This window comes from Panulirus ornatus, chromosome 46 (genome assembly GCF_036320965.1).
Source record: "Panulirus ornatus isolate Po-2019 chromosome 46, ASM3632096v1, whole genome shotgun sequence".
Taxonomy (NCBI): domain Eukaryota; kingdom Metazoa; phylum Arthropoda; class Malacostraca; order Decapoda; family Palinuridae; genus Panulirus; species Panulirus ornatus.
This window is the reverse complement of record NC_092269.1, coordinates 4,909,854-4,928,856: the sequence shown is the minus strand read 5'-3', so window position 1 is coordinate 4,928,856 and position 19,003 is coordinate 4,909,854. Positions and strand designations below refer to the sequence as shown.

General features: G+C 39.6%; 1 protein-coding gene and 1 long non-coding RNA gene across 3 annotated transcripts in view; one reads left to right on the top strand and one right to left on the bottom strand.

Moving 5' to 3' along the window:
• The window catches only part of LOC139763093 (peripheral plasma membrane protein CASK-like), a 448,842-nt gene that overhangs the window by 398,087 nt on the left and 31,752 nt on the right, over positions 1 to 19,003 (bottom strand). The window lies entirely within an intron of this gene.
• LOC139763094 (uncharacterized) overlaps positions 15,584 to 19,003 on the top strand; it is a 61,585-nt gene continuing 58,165 nt past the window's right edge. The window contains exon 1 of the long non-coding RNA XR_011716033.1: positions 15,584 to 15,789. This is a non-coding gene — a long non-coding RNA (uncharacterized lncRNA). The remainder of the gene's footprint in view (positions 15,790 to 19,003) is intronic.

The window sequence follows — 19,003 nt, the reverse complement described above, 5'->3', positions numbered from 1 at the left end:
CAGCCTACCCTCGTACACCAACTTCTACATCAAGCTATACATAATACCTGTAGTCAAACTTCGCCATGACTTCTAATACCACGAGAGAAACTTAAAACTTCTGTTCTCCAGCCTACCCTCGTACACCAACTTCTACATCTAGCTATACATAATACCTGTAGTCAAACTTCGCCACGACTTCTAATACCACGAGAGAAACTAAAACTCCAATACAAGCGATCACAGATACCAACCAGTAGGTAGGCCAAACACAACACCACTAGCAACATCATTTTGGAATCACCTCGTATAAGGTCCATATCTATCGATCCTCCACCTCATCTGCCAGGGTACGGCACACGCCTTCCACACAATCCCTCTCCACACCAACTCGAGGACGGAGATCCACTCTGAATAGATTATATAAGACACGTTAGTTGGGATTTTGAGTCATCTCCTTAACCATACCCTAACCTGTCTCAAACGGCATAAACACAAGTTCTTATAATCAATAAATAAAACACTTCAAAATACAAATACAAATATAAAGTAGATGGATAGCCAATAAAAGAAATTATAGTATCAAAAGCGACTTACATATAATTCGAGACAATAGTGTATATATATATATATATATATATATATATATATATATATATATATATATATATATATATATATATATATATATATATAATGATAATAAAGTTCTGCATTTTAAGGCGCTGCGTAGGAAAGAATAATCAAAATGTGCGTTCATTAGTTGATTAAAAAGCAGAGAAAAAAAAAGAGCTTGATGCACCTTCTCTAATTAACGAAAAAATATCAATGCGTCGAGGTATATCAGTGTAATAGATATACTGCGATTCGCCATACATAATACACGTTCGGAGAACCGAATATATCCACAAAAACAAGAGATAAATAATCACATTTCTGCTCTACCTTCTTCAATACAGTAAACATGATCTGGTCACTAACTCCTCCATCCAATACGAATGAATGCAAACACTTAATATGTCAATGGGTTCCTTTATTTCAATGCTGTTGACGATCGTGGTAGAGAGATGAGACTCAAAAATTAGGATAGGAAGAAGCATTTACATATGTCTTCATTTAAGGTAAACTTTAACTTCTCTAGTGCCTGCTTTCCCCTCGAGTCCTAGCTTGGAAGCGATTGAGACATGCGACTGGGCCTTACAAGGCAAAATATACAGTCCTCCCTTGGCTACATCCTCTGTTCCTACAAGAATACATCAGCCCCGTTTCTACTTCTTTCAGTTGCCTTCTACGACACGGAGCTGTGTGGGGGTAGAAGACCTCCGAAACCATCGTAAGGTATACGTAAGGTAAGGTAAGGTCCCAGACCCAGCTGTGGGGGGTAGAAGACCTCCGAAACCATCGTAAAGTATACGTAAGGTAAGGTAAGGTCCTAGACCCAGCTGTGGGGGGTAGAAGACCTCCGAAACCATCGTAAGGTATACGTAAGGTAAGGTAAGGGGCCAGACCCAGCTATGGAGGGTAGAAGACCTCCCAAACCATCGTCAGGTATACGTAAGGTAAGGTAAGGTCCCAGACCCAGCTGTGGGGGGTAGAAGACCTCCGAAAACATCGTCAGGTAAGGTAAGGGCACCAGACCCAGATGTAGGGGTAGAAGACCTCCGAAACCATCATCAGGCATACGTAAGGTTCTGTAGGGACCTCTCAGTAACCATTCCAGCAACGTATAAAGATCATGAAAGACATTAAAAAAGAAAACGTTGCTCTACACACAAAGCAACTTAGGTCATGGGTAGGGCCCAACCTACATGGTTCTACGTCCAAGAAATGGGAAAATAAAAAATCGGTATGAAAGAAAACGACATATGAGAAGGCCAACTTATCTAAAAAGATAAGTCGGTTAACCCCTTATATGCATAACGATACGATGCTTCGTCTTGACGACCTACCCTTTGACCTGATGCTTCAGGGTCAAAATAGAAGGACTGGGCCATTATACACAAGGGTTATACCGTCAATAAGAGAAGAATAAGGTTGTAAATAATTTCGTCATACGTAACCACAGACTGGATGTGAACCCCATCCCTTGCAATGGCCTCCACCGAACGCATTGTCCTCCAAATCCATGGAATATTTCTACACTTATTCATTCCATCTTTCACAAGGAGAACAACAAAAAATTGGGTTCTTAATAGCATCTAATATCCTAAAAAAAATATGATCCAATCATCCTACGCAGACTGCTAAATCCCTTTCGCTATGTACCTAATTCTAATGATTATATCATCCCACCTTCATCTAGTGTAACCAATTTCTGTCAAAGGTATCAATTTATCCAAATGATATTCAATTATCTTTTGGCATATTCAATTACCTCCAGGAGAATGAAAAAAAAAAAAAAAGAGAAAGAAAAGAAATCCCAATTCTATTCAGATTTCCGTAATCGAACCAATATTTCTCCAACCAATATGTTAATGATTAGTAAATGGTCCGTAAAATTATCTGTAAATGATATGTAAAAAGATTCAGAAACTGTAAATGATCCGTGAAAAGGTTCAGAACTGGTTGACTCTAACGAGACTAATTTACAATCCGGACGAGACCCAGGGAAGGTATGATCCACAAGTGATTCATCCTTCTGTTTGGGTTAGTAAAATGTACATCGAGCATCTTAAAGAAAAAAATAAAAAGGCTAAGGAGTCAAACATACCACGTCGGAGTGGGTACGAAGCATTTCTGGCTACACAACTGAGCAATATTATAAACGTCGTTACGTCTACACAACTGAGGGATATTATAAACGTCGGAACGTCTACACAACTGAGGGATATTATAAACGCCACGGTAGCACAGACGGATAAGCCGTAAAACGGAGACCCTTCAAGGCTGAGCATGCAGTGAGAGAGAGAGAGAGAGAGAGAGAGAGAGAGAGAGAGAGAGAGAGAGAGAGAGAGAGAGAGAGAGAGAGCGTTATTGTTGTTGTGGTGGTCATACGAATCATCTTGAAGAACTCCTGCTGGTGAATGCGTTCAATTCTCTCTTTCCCCCCCCAACCACCCCCAATGCGTTCAATTCTCTTTCTTTCCCCCCAACCACCCCCACCAACCACACCCCCCCACCACACCTCTTCCCCCCTCATCATTAACGATCCTGACCTGACAAACACACACACACACACACACACACACACACACTGACGGCCCGAACAGCCGTGGCAGATGGTAGAGGGGCCTTAAAAGCACCCCCCCCCCCACTAAACTGACAGTCAAACTGGTCCCCACCCAAGTCTTTCGGGGTCTAAGCTGTCCAACACTCGTTATCAACCTCTTATCTGACACTCTCAAGATTCTTATCATCCCTGAGTATCTAGTGTCAAAGGTGACTCGTTCATCAATGCATTGCTGCCTAAATAAACGTTATCTCCCAAACGAGAAGAAAGATGCAGTCAAAATGAAATACATATAAAGAAAAAAAGGGGGTCAAAATCACAGATTTCGCCAACGTTACATTTACTCTGTGGGAGTGAAGTTAAGGAAAATGTTGAACATACGAGACATTTTTCTTGTCCTTAATGTTGTTTTCCCGGTTATCTAAAGCCAAAGAGGGGAAATTAACCGATCAACACTTTACATAAACACAAAACAAACAACACATTAAGCATAAAAAGCTCCAATGACCAAAGAAAAAAAATATATCTCACTTGGTATCGAAACCTGACTTAATTCCACTATTTTTTTTTTTTTCAAAAGACCTGACAACGCCAGCAACAGAATACGAGAGGTATTCATGTTCTCTCATACTGGATTGTCGTTTCCCGCGTCAGCGAGGTAGCGCCAGGGAACAGACGAAGAAAGAGCCATCCACTCACATCTCCACATATATATATTCCTATGAGTTCACGGGGAAAATGAAACACGAAAAGTTCCCAAGTGCACTTTCGTGTAATAATCACATCATCAGGGGAGACACAAGAGAGAAATATAACAGTCAGTTGATCCTTTCCAACACATATATGTATACATCCATGAAAAGTGGACAAGAAAATATACAGATGTTTTATGAAAACAGATAACTGGTAACCTTTATGACAACGTAGCACCAACCACTGAGGGGAGAGAAGCAACTTACCTACAACCAATGAGGAAAGAGAACCAACATACTCACAACCAATGAGGTTAGAGAACCAACTGACTTACAACCAATGAGGAAAGAGAACCAACATACTCACAACCAATGAGGTTAGAGAACCAGCTGACTTACAACCAATGAGGGTAGAGAACCAACTGACTTACAACCAATGAGGAAAGAGAACCAACATACTCACAACCAATGAGGTTAGAGAACCAACTGACTTACAACCAATGAGGAAAGAGAACCAACATACTCACAACCAATGAGGTTAGAGAACCAACTGACTTACAACCAATGAGGAAAGAGAACCAACATACTCACAACCAATGAGGTTAGAGAACCAACTGACTTACAACCAATGAGGAAAGAGAACCAACATACTCACAACCAATGAGGTTAGAGAACCAACTGACTTACAACCAATGAGGAAAGAGAACCAACATACTCACAACCAATGAGGTTAGAGAACCAACTGACTTACAACCAATGAGGAAAGAGAACCAACATACTCACAACCAATGAGGTTAGAGAACCAACTGACTTACAACCAATGAGGAAAGAGAACCAACATACTCACAACCAATGAGGTTAGAGAACCAACTGACTTACAACCAATGAGGAAAGAGAACCAACATACTCACAACCAATGAGGTTAGAGAACCAACTGACTTACAACCAATGAGGAAAGAGAACCAACATACTCACAACCAATGAGGTTAGAGAACCAACTGACTTACAACCAATGAGGAAAGAGAACCAACATACTCACAACCAATGAGGTTAGAGAACCAACTGACTTACAACCAATGAGGAAAGAGAACCAACATACTCACAACCAATGAGGTTAGAGAACCAACTGACTTACAACCAATGAGGGTAGAGAACCAACTGACTTACAACCAATGAGGAAAGAGAACCAACATACTCACAACCAATGAGGTTAGAGAACCAACTGACTTACAACCAATGAGGAAAGAGAACCAACATACTCACAACCAATGAGGTTAGAGAACCAACTGACTTACAACCAATGAGGAAAGAGAACCAACATACTCACAACCAATGAGGTTAGAGAACCAACTGACTTACAACCAATGAGGAAAGAGAACCAACATACTCACAACCAATGAGGTTAGAGAACCAACTGACTTACAACCAATGAGGAAAGAGAACCAACATACTCACAACCAATGAGGTTAGAGAACCAACTGACTTACAACCAATGAGGAAAGAGAACCAACATACTCACAACCAATGAGGTTAGAGAACCAACTGACTTACAACCAATGAGGAAAGAGAACCAACATACTCACAACCAATGAGGTTAGAGAACCAACTGACTTACAACCAATGAGGAAAGAGAACCAACATACTCACAACCAATGAGGTTAGAGAACCAACTGACTTACAACCAATGAGGAAAGAGAACCAACATACTCACAACCAATGAGGTTAGAGAACCAACTGACTTACAACCAATGAGGAAAGAGAACCAACATACTCACAACCAATGAGGTTAGAGAACCAACTGACTTACAACCAATGAGGAAAGAGAACCAACATACTCACAACCAATGAGGTTAGAGAACCAACTGACTTACAACCAATGAGGGTAGAGAACCAACTGACTTACAACCAATGAGGAAAGAGAACCAACATACTCACAACCAATGAGGTTAGAGAACCAACTGACTTACAACCAATGAGGAAAGAGAACCAACATACTCACAACCAATGAGGTTAGAGAACCAACTGACTTACAACCAATGAGGAAAGAGAACCAACATACTCACAACCAATGAGGTTAGAGAACCAACTGACTTACAACCAATGAGGAAAGAGAACCAACATACTCACAACCAATGAGGTTAGAGAACCAACTGACTTACAACCAATGAGGAAAGAGAACCAACATACTCACAACCAATGAGGTTAGAGAACCAACTGACTTACAACCAATGAGGAAAGAGAACCAACATACTCACAACCAATGAGGTTAGAGAACCAACTGACTTACAACCAATGAGGAAAGAGAACCAACATACTCACAACCAATGAGGTTAGAGAACCAACTGACTTACAACCAATGAGGAAAGAGAACCAACATACTCACAACCAATGAGGTTAGAGAACCAACTGACTTACAACCAATGAGGAAAGAGAACCAACATACTCACAACCAATGAGGTTAGAGAACCAACTGACTTACAACCAATGAGGAAAGAGAACCAACATACTCACAACCAATGAGGTTAGAGAACCAACTGACTTACAACCAATGAGGAAAGAGAACCAACATACTCACAACCAATGAGGTTAGAGAACCAACTGACTTACAACCAATGAGGAAAGAGAACCAACATACTCACAACCAATGAGGTTAGAGAACCAACTGACTTACAACCAATGAGGAAAGAGAACCAACATACTCACAACCAATGAGGTTAGAGAACCAACTGACTTACAACCAATGAGGAAAGAGAACCAACATACTCACAACCAATGAGGTTAGAGAACCAACTGACTTACAACCAATGAGGAAAGAGAACCAACATACTCACAACCAATGAGGTTAGAGAACCAACTGACTTACAACCAATGAGGAAAGAGAACCAACATACTCACAACCAATGAGGTTAGAGAACCAACTGACTTACAACCAATGAGGAAAGAGAACCAACATACTCACAACCAATGAGGTTAGAGAACCAACTGACTTACAACCAATGAGGAAAGAGAACCAACATACTCACAACCAATGAGGTTAGAGAACCAACTGACTTACAACCAATGAGGAAAGAGAACCAACATACTCACAACCAATGAGGTTAGAGAACCAACTGACTTACAACCAATGAGGAAAGAGAACCAACATACTCACAACCAATGAGGTTAGAGAACCAACTGACTTACAACCAATGAGGGTAGAGAACCAACTGACTTACAACCAATGAGGAAAGAGAACCAACATACTCACAACCAATGAGGTTAGAGAACCAACTGACTTACAACCAATGAGGAAAGAGAACCAACATACTCACAACCAATGAGGTTAGAGAACCAACTGACTTACAACCAATGAGGAAAGAGAACCAACATACTCACAACCAATGAGGTTAGAGAACCAACTGACTTACAACCAATGAGGAAAGAGAACCAACATACTCACAACCAATGAGGTTAGAGAACCAACTGACTTACAACCAATGAGGAAAGAGAACCAACATACTCACAACCAATGAGGTTAGAGAACCAACTGACTTACAACCAATGAGGAAAGAGAACCAACATACTCACAACCAATGAGGTTAGAGAACCAACTGACTTACAACCAATGAGGGTAGAGAACCAACTGACTTACAACCAATGAGGAAAGAGAACCAACATACTCACAACCAATGAGGTTAGAGAACCAACTGACTTACAACCAATGAGGAAAGAGAACCAACATACTCACAACCAATGAGGTTAGAGAACCAACTGACTTACAACCAATGAGGAAAGAGAACCAACATACTCACAACCAATGAGGTTAGAGAACCAACTGACTTACAACCAATGAGGAAAGAGAACCAACATACTCACAACCAATGAGGTTAGAGAACCAACTGACTTACAACCAATGAGGAAAGAGAACCAACATACTCACAACCAATGAGGTTACGAAACCCGCTTTATAAACACTCCCGCAGGGCTTTACGTAACGCGTTATAACACCACCGTCTCTTAATGTCCTTATAACACTTCTTTTTTCTATCTTAATGGGTGAGTCTTCCCCCCCCCCATGGTCGGGGCAGAGGGCCACTTTTTCTAGCCGGGTAACTCTCATTAAAATTTTTTCCAAAAGTCCACATGAAATCTAAGTGATCTCTGCCGTCTTTCCCATATTCTAAAAAACTTACCCCAAAAAAATCTACTACCTACACGATCATCTATACCTACACTTCTCAAAAATACTTACATACGTTCTTAAAAAACCGGTTTTTGTTTTTAAAAATTGTTTTTTCAACAAAAAAAGTTTTTAAAAAAACCCTGTAAGGGGTATGTCAAACATCAAAAAACAAACTTTTCTTAACAAAACCTGGGGTGTATGTCTACATCATCAAAATCATTTCCACACCCTTAAAAGTATACATACACAGTGTATTTCCATCTCTATATACACTGGTGTACTTCCTTACCTTCACGTGCACTTACACATCCTACAGTGTATTTCCATGACATCGAATACATATATAAACCATTGGGGGTAATTTTTTTCCTTCTCCTATGGGCATTTCCATCCCCATATGGGTTTTTAAAACCATATTTCTCAAATGAATCAATAAACCCTAAAAAATGAAAAAATTCTAGACACGTAAATACATCTATAAAAACCTACAGACATTCTCCATAGTTTTTGTTAATCTATTTTAAATCAAAAAACACAGGACCCCTTTTTAAGGTGCCCCGGGGGCATTCGAAGTCTACAGCGGCAACAGCCAAAATCACAAGCGAACACTTACATACCAGCTTGAACATGTCTCCCCCCGCCTCTCTCTTTTCCCGCTCCGCTCCATCTCTCAATTAAAAGCTGTCACACTTTGTTCTACTTAGCCTAATGGACGTCCGAAAGCAGACGTACCTGTAAAAAAAAGAAAGAAGGATTGAGAGATACAATAGCGTTAATGAATGACTACCTTCACAAACATCAATTCCATCTATATAAAATGTCTATCAAGAAAAGCAAATATTACACAAGTATGGATATCTTTAAGTTATAGGGGGCCCCCTGAAAATATTGCACTTGTATGTTCGAACATACTGGAAAAACGATTAGTGGTAATAAGTGAATTATTACAATGATGGGATGATATTTGAAAATCATATCAATTTTGGGGCCCTTTCCCACTTACAGCCCCCATCTTTTCTCAAAACCCCTAAAACCAAATCTCACACTTCCTCTAACACTTCCATCCATCAACACCCATGCCACAAACCACAACTTTCATATAAACACCTCATCCTTATAGCATATACCATTCCTCACTCCCCTATGCACCCAGCCTCACCCATTAAAATCCCTAGTACTCCCAAACAATACGTCCCATTATCTCCCATTGCGCCTGTCTAGAATTAACACCACCCGCTCCACGCCAAAAAAAAAGAAATAATGCCACTCTGCCAGTACCCCTCACACATATTAAAACAAACCATCACGTGACCTCCCTACCCCCAAAACCACCCACCCCGACGCAAACAACCCGTACAGCCCTGTTTCAACACACAAACTACCATCCAACACTTTCAACACACAAACTACCATCCAACACTTTTCAAAACACAAACTACCAACCAACCTTTCAACCCACAAACTACCTTCCAACAATTTCAAAAACCCCAAAATACCATCCCAAAACTTTCAAAACAAAACTACCATCCAACACTTTCAAAAACCCCACAAACTACCATCCAACACTTTTAAAAAAAACACCCCCAAACTTTAAAAAAACCCTCCAACACTTTCAACACACAAACTACCATCCAACACTTTCAACACACAAACTACCATCCAACACTTTCAACACACAAACTACCATCCAACACTTTCAACACACAAACTACCATCCAACACTTTCAACACACAAACTACCATCCAACACTTTCAACACACAAACTACCATCCAACACTTGATTTTTCTAGCCAAAAAAACACCGCGTATATTCCCAACTGCGGATTTCTTCTTGAATCAAAACACCCAACCTGATTCACTGAATATGAAGGATTAAAACCCCCTTTTAAAATAAAACAAAAAATTTTTATTAAAATCCCTTTTGGCAACAACGAAAATTTTTTGATGAAAAAAGGTTTTTAGAGGGCACTTTTCCTCCAGTATACTTATTTCTTAAAAAAAAAGCTTTTTTTTAACAAAAGAAAAGGGGAATTTTTTTTTCCCCCCCCCCAAAAAAAATTTTTTTCCCTTTTTTTTAAAAAAAAAAAAATTTTTAAAAAAAAAAAATTTTAAAAAACCCCCAAAAAATTTTTTAAAAAAAACCCCCCCTTTTTTTTTAAAAAATTTCCTTAAAATTTTTTTTTAAAAAATTTAAAAAAAAAATTTCCCCTTTAAAAAATTTTTTTAAATTTTTTTTTAAAAAAAAAATTTTTTTTTTAAAAAAATTTTTCCCTTTTTAAAAAAAAACCCTTTTAAAAAAAAAACCCCAAAAAAATTTTTCCCCAAAAAAAAAAAAACCCCCCCAAAATTTTTGGGAAAAAAAAAAACCCCCCCGGGGGGGAAAAAATTTTTTAAAAAAGGGAAAAAAATTTTTAAAATTTTTAAAAATTTTTTTTTTTTTTTTTTGGGGGGTTTTTTAAAAAATTTTTTGGGGTTTTTTTTTTAAAAACCCCCCCCAAAAAATTTTTTTTTAAAAAAAAAAAATTTTTCCCAACCTTTTTTTAAAACCCCAACCATTTTGGGGAAAAAAATTTTTTTAAAAAATTTTTTCCTTTTTTTTTTTCCCCCTTTTAAATTTAAATTTCTTATAATTAAATTTTTTTTTTTTTTTCCCCGGGGGGGGGGGGGGCCCCCCGGGGGGCCCCCCCAACCCCCCCCCCAAAAAAATAAAAAACCAAAAAAAAAAAAAAAACCAACAAAAAAAATTTTTTTCCCCCCCCCCCTTTTTTTTTTTTTTTTCCCCCCAAAAAAGGGCCCAAGGCTTCGTCTCTTCGATAAAAAAACCCCTTTTTTTTTTTTTTGTCCCCCCTTTTTTTTTCCGGGGGCCGGGTTTTTTTTTTTCCCCCGGGGGGCCAAAAATATATATATATATATTTATATATATATATATTTATATATATATATATATTTTTTTTTTTTTTTTTTTTTTTTTTTTTTTTTTTTTTTTTTTTTTTTTTTCCCCCCCTTTGGGGGGAAAAAAAAAAAAAAGGCCCAACCCCCCCCCCCATACACATGTACATACACACGTCCAACACGCAAATTATACATACCTTACACAGCTTTCCAGGGTTTACCCCCAGACGATACACATGCCTGATTCAATCCCACTGACAGCACGTCAAAACATACACCCCTGTATACCACATCGTCCCCAAATTTCACTCTATTCCTTGCCTCCTTTCACCCCTGCATGTTCAGGCCCCGATCACACAAAATCTTTTTCACTCCATTCTTTCCACCTCCAATTTGGTCTCCCTCTTCTCCTCGTTCCCTCCACCTCCGAACATATATCCTCTTGGTCAATCTTTCCTCACTCATTCTCTCCATGTGCCCAAACCATTTCAAAACACCCTCTTTTGCTCTCTCATACCACGCTCTTTTTATTTCCACACATCTCTCTTACCTATACGTTACTTACTTCGATCAATAACCACTCACACCAAACATTGTCTCAAACATCTCATTTCCAGCACATCCATCCTCCTGCGCACAACTCTATCATAGCCCACGCCTCGCAAACCATACAACATTGTTGGAAATCCACTAATCCTTCAAAACATACCCATTTTTGCTTTCCGAGATAATGTTCTTCGAATTCCACACATTTTTCAAGGCTCCCAAATTTTCGCCCCCTCCCCCACCCTATGATCAACTCGCTTCCCTGGTCCATCCGCGCCAGATTCCACTCCCAGATATCTAAAACACTTACTTCTCCAGTTTTTTATCCATAACTCACCTCCCAATTGACTTGACCCTCCCAACCCCACCCGTACCTAATAAACCCTTTCTCTTATTCACATTTACTCTTAACTTTTCTTCTTCCAACACTTTACAAACTCAGTCACCAGCTTTTCTGCAGTTTTCACATGAATCAGCCACAGCGTGTATCATCAGCGAACAACACCCTGACTCACTTCCCAAGCTCTCTAATCCCAACAGACTTCATACTTGCCCTCTTTCCAGGACTCTTGCATTTACCTCCTAGCAACCCCACCATAAACAAATTAAACAACCTGGAGACATCTCACACCCCTTGCCGCAAAACCTACATTCACTGATACAATCACTTTCCTCTCTTCCTACCACGTAACATGCCTTACATCCTCGATTAAAAACTTTTCATGCTTCTCAACAACTTGCCTTCCCAAACATATTATTCTTAATACCTTCCACAGAGCATATATTAGATATATATTATATATATATATATATATATATATATATATATATATATATATAATATTTATATATATTAATAAAGCGGCGTACGAAACGTTTTGTGGAAATGTGACATGGTGTTGGGGCAGGTGCTGGATTAGGAGGGTCTGGTTGCGATGAATTATGCATGACAGCTAGAGTGGATGTGTGCAAATGTGGCCCTGGTTTTCGTTTTCCGGGCGGCTACCTCGCATAAAGCAGGAAATGCCAAGTATGAAATAAATGCGTTTATATTTATATATTATATATATATATATTAGCTATTGCGAGAGAAAGCCTGCAAGGCAGCTGGTTTGGATGGTATTGCAGTGGAATTTATTAAAAAAGGGGGTGACTGTATTGTGTTGACTGGTTGCGTATGGTTATTTAATGTATGTATGGACTCATGGTGGGTGCCTGGAGGATTGGCGGAAGGTTGCTTAGTGCCATTGTACAAAGGCCAAAGGAGGGATAGAGTGAGTGCTCTCAAATTACAGAGGTATAAGTTTGTTGAGTATTCCTGGGTTAAATTATATGGGAGGGTATTGATTGAGAGGGTGAAGGCATGTACAGAGCATCAGATTGTGGGAAAGGCAGTGTGGTTTAAGAAGTGGTAGAGGATGTGTGGATCAGGTGTTTGCTTTGAAGAATGTATGTGAGAAATTCTTAGAAAAGCATTGGATTTTGTATGTAGCATTTATGGATCTGGAGAAGGCATATGATAGAGTTGATAGAGATGCTCTGTGGACGGTATTACGATATATGGAGTGGGAGGCAAGTTGGTAGAGCAGTGAAAAGTTTTTTATCGAGGATGTAGGCATGTGTACGTGTAGGAAGAGAGGAAAGTGATTGGTTCACAGTGAATGTAGGTTTGCGGCAGGGTTGGTGTGATGTCTCATGGTTGTTTAATTTGTTTATGGATGGGGTTGTTAGGGAGGTAAATGCAGCAGTTTTATGGAAAGAGGGCAAGTTATGAAGTATGTTGGGGTATGAGAGAGCTTGGGAAGTGAGTCAGTTGTTGGTTGCTGATGATTTACAGCGTGGTGGCGGGATTCAAGTGAGAAACTGCAGAAGCTGGTGACGGATGTGTTGGTTAAGTTGTGTGGATGGAAGAATGAAAGTTAAGAGTAAATGTCAATAAGAGCAAGGTTCATTAGTACATGTAGGGTTTGAGGGTTCAAGGTCAATTGGGAGGTGAGTTTGAATGTGAGAGGCTGCGAGGAAGTGAAGTGTTTTAGTTATCTGGAGTGGATCTTCAGCGTATGGAACCAATGGAAGCGGAAGTGGATCATAGGTTGGGGACGGGGCGAAATTTTGGGAGCCTTGAAAAATGTGTGGAAGTCGAGAACCATATCCCGGGAAGCAAAAAATGGTTATGTTTGAAGGAATAGTGGCTCCAACATTGTTGTATGGGTTGCGAGCGTGGGCTGTGGATAGAGTTGTCGCAGGAGGATGGGATGTGCTGGAATGAGATGTTTGAGGCAATGTTGTGGTGTGAGGTGGTTTTGATCGAGTAAGTAAAGTTAAGGGTATAAGAGGGATGTGTGGAAATAAAAAGAGCGGGGGTTGAGAGAGCAGAAGAGGGTGTTTTTTTGAAGTTGTTGGGCACATGGAGAGAATGAGGTGAGGAAAGATTGACCAAGAGGATATATTGTGTGGGAGGTGGGAGGGACGAGGAGAAGAGGGAGACCAAAATGGAGGTGGAAAGATGGGTAGTGAAAAGGTTTTTTGTGTAAATCGGGGCCTGAACATGCAGGAGGGTGAAAGGAGGGCAGGATAGAGTGAATTGGAGCGAAGTGAGGTATACAGGGGTTGACGTGCTGTCAGTGGATTGGAATCAAGCATGTGAAGTAGCTGTCTGGGGTAACCCATGGAAAAGCGTGTAGTATGTATATTGCGTGTTGTGGACGTGTGTATGTACATGTGACATGGGGGGGTTGGGCCATTTCTTTCGTCTGTTTCCTTGCGCTACCTCGCAAAAAGCGGGGGGGGCAGCGACAAAGTAAAAAAAAAAAAAAAAAAAAAAAAAAAAAAAAATATATATATTTGTGTATGTGTAATGTACAGACAGTGATGTGTGTGTGTGTGTGTGTTGTGTGTGTGTGTAAAGGGGTAAAAGGACAGTAAAAATAATTGTTTCATATCTAAATAACAAAGCAACGCAAACTATATCTTCACCTTCCCTTTATTCCGATTTCTTTCGAATTTCAAAAACCTTGATTCTAGTGGTGAAACAGAGACACCTTAGACTTAGACCAACTTGGTGAAACAGAGACACCTTAGACTTAGACCAACTTGGTGAAACAGAGACACCTTAGACTTAGACCAACTTGGTGAAACAGAGACACCTTAGACTTAGACCAACTTGGTGAAACAGAGACACCTTAGACTTAGACCAACTTGGTGAAACAGAGACACCTTAACTTAGGGCCAACCCTTTGGGGAAACAGAGACAAAAATTTGACTTAGGGGCCAACTTTGGGGAAACAGAGACACCTTAGACTTAGCCAAAATTTGGTTTTAAACAGAGGGCACCTTAAAAACTTAGACCAACTTGGTTGGGGAAAAAGAGACACCTTAGGGCTTAGACCCAAAAAGGTGAAACAGAGCACCCTTTTTCTTTGACCAACTTGGGGGAAAAAGAGACACCCTTTAATTTTGACCCCCAAATTTTTTGAAACCAAAACCCCAGAAGCCCCCCTTTTTTTCCCCCGAGAATTCTTGCCTAATTGGGAAACCCGAGAAACCTTTTCTTAACCAAATTTAAAAAAATTAGAAAACCCTTTTAAACCAAGCATTGTTTAAAAGGGAAAGAGGGCCCTTAGACTTGGCCCAATTTGGGAAAAGGAAAGAATTTTTAAACCCTTGGGCAGAGTTTGATTAGGGAAATTGGGGGGAAAAAGAATTAGGGAAAGGGAACCCAACCCCGGTAAAAAGAGGAAAAACCCTTCTTAGGAACCCTTTTGAAAAGGGAACCCCTTTTGGGGCCCCAACCCCCTTTTAAAAAAAAAAACAACCTTCGGACCCGGGTGTACAAAAATTAAAAATTAAAAAACCATGGAAAAAAGGGAAACCTTGCCGACCCAAATTGTAAACAAGGCATTTGATTAAAATTTAACGAGAAATAATTAGAAAACTTGGTTAAAAAAGAAACCCTTTTTTTAAAACTTAAATGAAAAAGGGAAACCCTTTTGTTGGGGAAAAAAGAACCCCTTTTAATTTTTACAATTTGAAAAATTAATGGGAAAATTTAAACGGCACCAGATTGACCCTTTGAAAAAGGGGAAAACCCCCTTTGGGGGACCACTTTAAAAAAGCCCTTGTTTAAACCAATTTTGAAAAAGAAAAAAAAAGTCTTAGTGTTACGCCGCCTTAAAAACGGACTCCACTTCCGCCAGACCAGCATTATCTCGGAGAGTTGGACGACACGACGCCCGGGGCCTCGGAACGGGACGGAAAAAACCCCGCGGGAGCGCGAGCGTGGCTGGCGATCATGGACGCCCACGTGCAGGTCACGCAGAGGGAGAAGACGTTCGTGTAGATTTCCTAGGTTAGTGGGCTGTGGTAGTTTTAAAACATTTAATTACCTACATAACCCAGGAAGATGATTGCCCCCCCCCCCCTGAATTTTACCCAAGTTGGGATTTGTGAGTATTGAATATCATGTTATTCATTAGTTCCCTTAACTGTGTTGGGTAAGTATTCGTCTTGTAGGTTTTAGACGATTTTAACTTTTTGATATCCTTAGTTTAATCATTTACTTAGAATAAAAAGGAATGTAAAAAAAACCTAAGAAACATGGCGACTTCGAGTGATAAAGGTAAGACCAAATGATTTTAAGGAGAAATACCAGTGTACTTTATATATATAAAACTAAAATGGCGTAAGTAATTTATGCCTAAGTAGAATTCTCGTGTGACATCGCCTGTCACTATGGCCTGCGCATGCTTGGCTAACAGTTTTCAACGACGAAATCACACCAAGTTCGAAGAACATTCTCGAATGTTGGGTTTATGTATATTACTGAGCGACATTATTATTTTCAAACATCTAACGAATTTTAGGTTAGGTCAGGTTTGGTTGACATAGTTTTTTTTTTATGTTTTTTGAACGATCCTGACCATCATTTCTGTCGCAAATCACTTTTTTTTTGAAAGATTTCTCGCACCCGAAACCGAGGTGGATGTTGGATCGGTAATTTTACCTTACCTTACTTGTGCTGCACCATAGGGTGGATGGAGGGGGGGTCCACTCGTGGGGTCCCATTCTCTCTAACAGTGTGTGTGTGTGTGTGTGTGTGTGTGTTGCAAGGAGAGCCTTTAACTATATTTTGCCCGGTTTTGCAACATTATGTATATGGACTATGTCTACTACCACACACACACACACACACACACACACACACCTCTCTCTCTCTCTCTCTCTCGGGGTCCCATTGTCTCTAACAGTGTGTGTTGTGTGTGTGTGTGTGTGTGTGTGTGTGTGTGTGTTGCAAGGAGAGCCTTTAACTATATTTTGCCCGGTTTTGCAACATTATGTATATGGACTATGTCTACTACCACACACACACACACACACTCACCAATACCGTGCGTGTGTCTGTTTTGATAGACATGATAGAGAAATTAAAAGTGCATAGATATAAATATATTGTTTTTACTGTAGGGATGCACAGATAAGTAAGACTGACTATATGCACGAAAATCTTTAACCATTGTTCATCTATACAGAGTTAACACGACCGGCAACCTATACTTTTAATGGTTAATTTGGCCTGCCATTTGTTTGTCATACTTTCACGGTGCACTACTGATGGCTCAGCGGATGCCTTGGTCTCTAAGTGTTGGATCACAGTTTCTGTCGTCATTGAGGAGTTAAATTTTTCTGAACTAAGTAACGAAGAATCTATTTTTCTTTTTTATTACGTTCATTTGGCTAGGTCAGGTATAGATCTTTGGAGAACTTATTAAGTAGATAATCTCAACTTGTATTGATCGTTTAACATTCCACTGCTGCAGATGCAATGTCACAAACTACATATTACCTTAAACATAGTTGTAAATTACCGTTCAGTCCCAAACTAGAAAAGTAAATTTGGCAAACGATTATGTAACAGAGAAAGGATTATCTGTATTGAATTTCAGTAAAAGTGTAATGTTTAACTTTTTAGTGCACTGTGTTCTATGTACGTGTAAAATCGAGCAACGACAATGTGTCTGTATGCAATCTGTTCTGTGTAAGGCTAACAAAATTCTGGTTAAAACGATACTGCTAATATTCTAGTGGGCTTGGCATAATTCTAAGGTAAGACTCGATTATAGTTAAACGATAGGTTTGCTTTACTTGCTCACTGTGTTACGTATTGGGATAATTCCTGTCAAAACGGGAACTTTATAGTCTTCTAGATTCCAGAGTTATAAAGCTAAATTCAAGCTTAAACTATTGTCTTTCTAGAATACTTTGTTGTGTATGAGTCTAGTATTCGAGCACAGCGACACCGGTCCACTTAATAATATGGACTTGCAGCTGACACGGGTCTTGTCACTGAACCTGATGGATCACATCTTTAACCACTCACCCAGCCCGGCACATGCAGTCATCAATGCCAATTTTGGTTACTGGGTATGTTCGCTCTTCGCAAGACTGCTCATCATCACGGTGCTAATCTTGAAGGTGAATGTAAGCGAGGTTGTACACCACCCAATCCAACCATTTAGGTACTCTTCGTTAAATCATCGGTCGTTATTTGCATTCGTTTTGAGAGATTTGAGCTGAACGGTACCTTTAAGGTCATTTGAGCACGACAGTGTGTTAACGATCCCTCAGCATGGTCCATGCGACTCCCGGCACAACCACCCGTACGGTCGTTACACAACCAATATATTCCATACATTATAGATATTTATGCTTACTGCGAACGTCAATATGGCTGAAACATATATATATCAACGTAAATCACATAAAACCTTTTAGTACACTTTCTGCCATTGTCTGTCTCGCCATGTTACTCCATCGCATAGCATTCACTATGTAATCTGCATATAGCATGTGCTAGATCCCCAATCGTTTTAGCTTTATCAACTCGTACGTATAAGGTATGATGGCAACATTCTTACAATGGATCGGTTGCTACATTGGCCCCGGATGCGTTCGAATCATGCGCTTTGGCTACACGTAATCCATGGATAATATTGTCCAGGGAGGCCTTTAAGTACGAGCCGGGATACGGTGAGCTAAAAGGGTATACCGGTTACATACAGGACATGGGCGATACGTCTTGAAAAAAGACGTCGAGGATGGCTTTTTTTTCTCTTTTTTTACGAATATGATATGGGCAAGAGGGGAGATTTGCAGCGAAGACCACAGTAAACATAGGATCAGGAAGAAGTTAAATTTGAAAGATGAAATATAAACCCGCTGCAAGACAGAGGTGGCTAAAAGGAAGGAAGAGAGAATTTTGGACACTGGGATATTAGATATGAAAAACATGAAAAAAAAAAAAAAGATTGAAATTCATGGAAACTTTTGAGAATATTTTCAGTTTTGGGCCCACTTGCCAGAGCTTGTGTACCCAAAAAAAATCTGCTAACCTAAGGTTACTACGTATACGAACCACAGTGAAACTAGTTACTTGAGTGTTAATATAGAATAAGATAATTTTGGTTAAGATGGAGTTAATGTAAAATAATATGATTTTGGTTAACATGGGCTTGACTCTATGCCATAAAGGTAATCTGTTGATATAAAAGATAATTTTGGTTAAC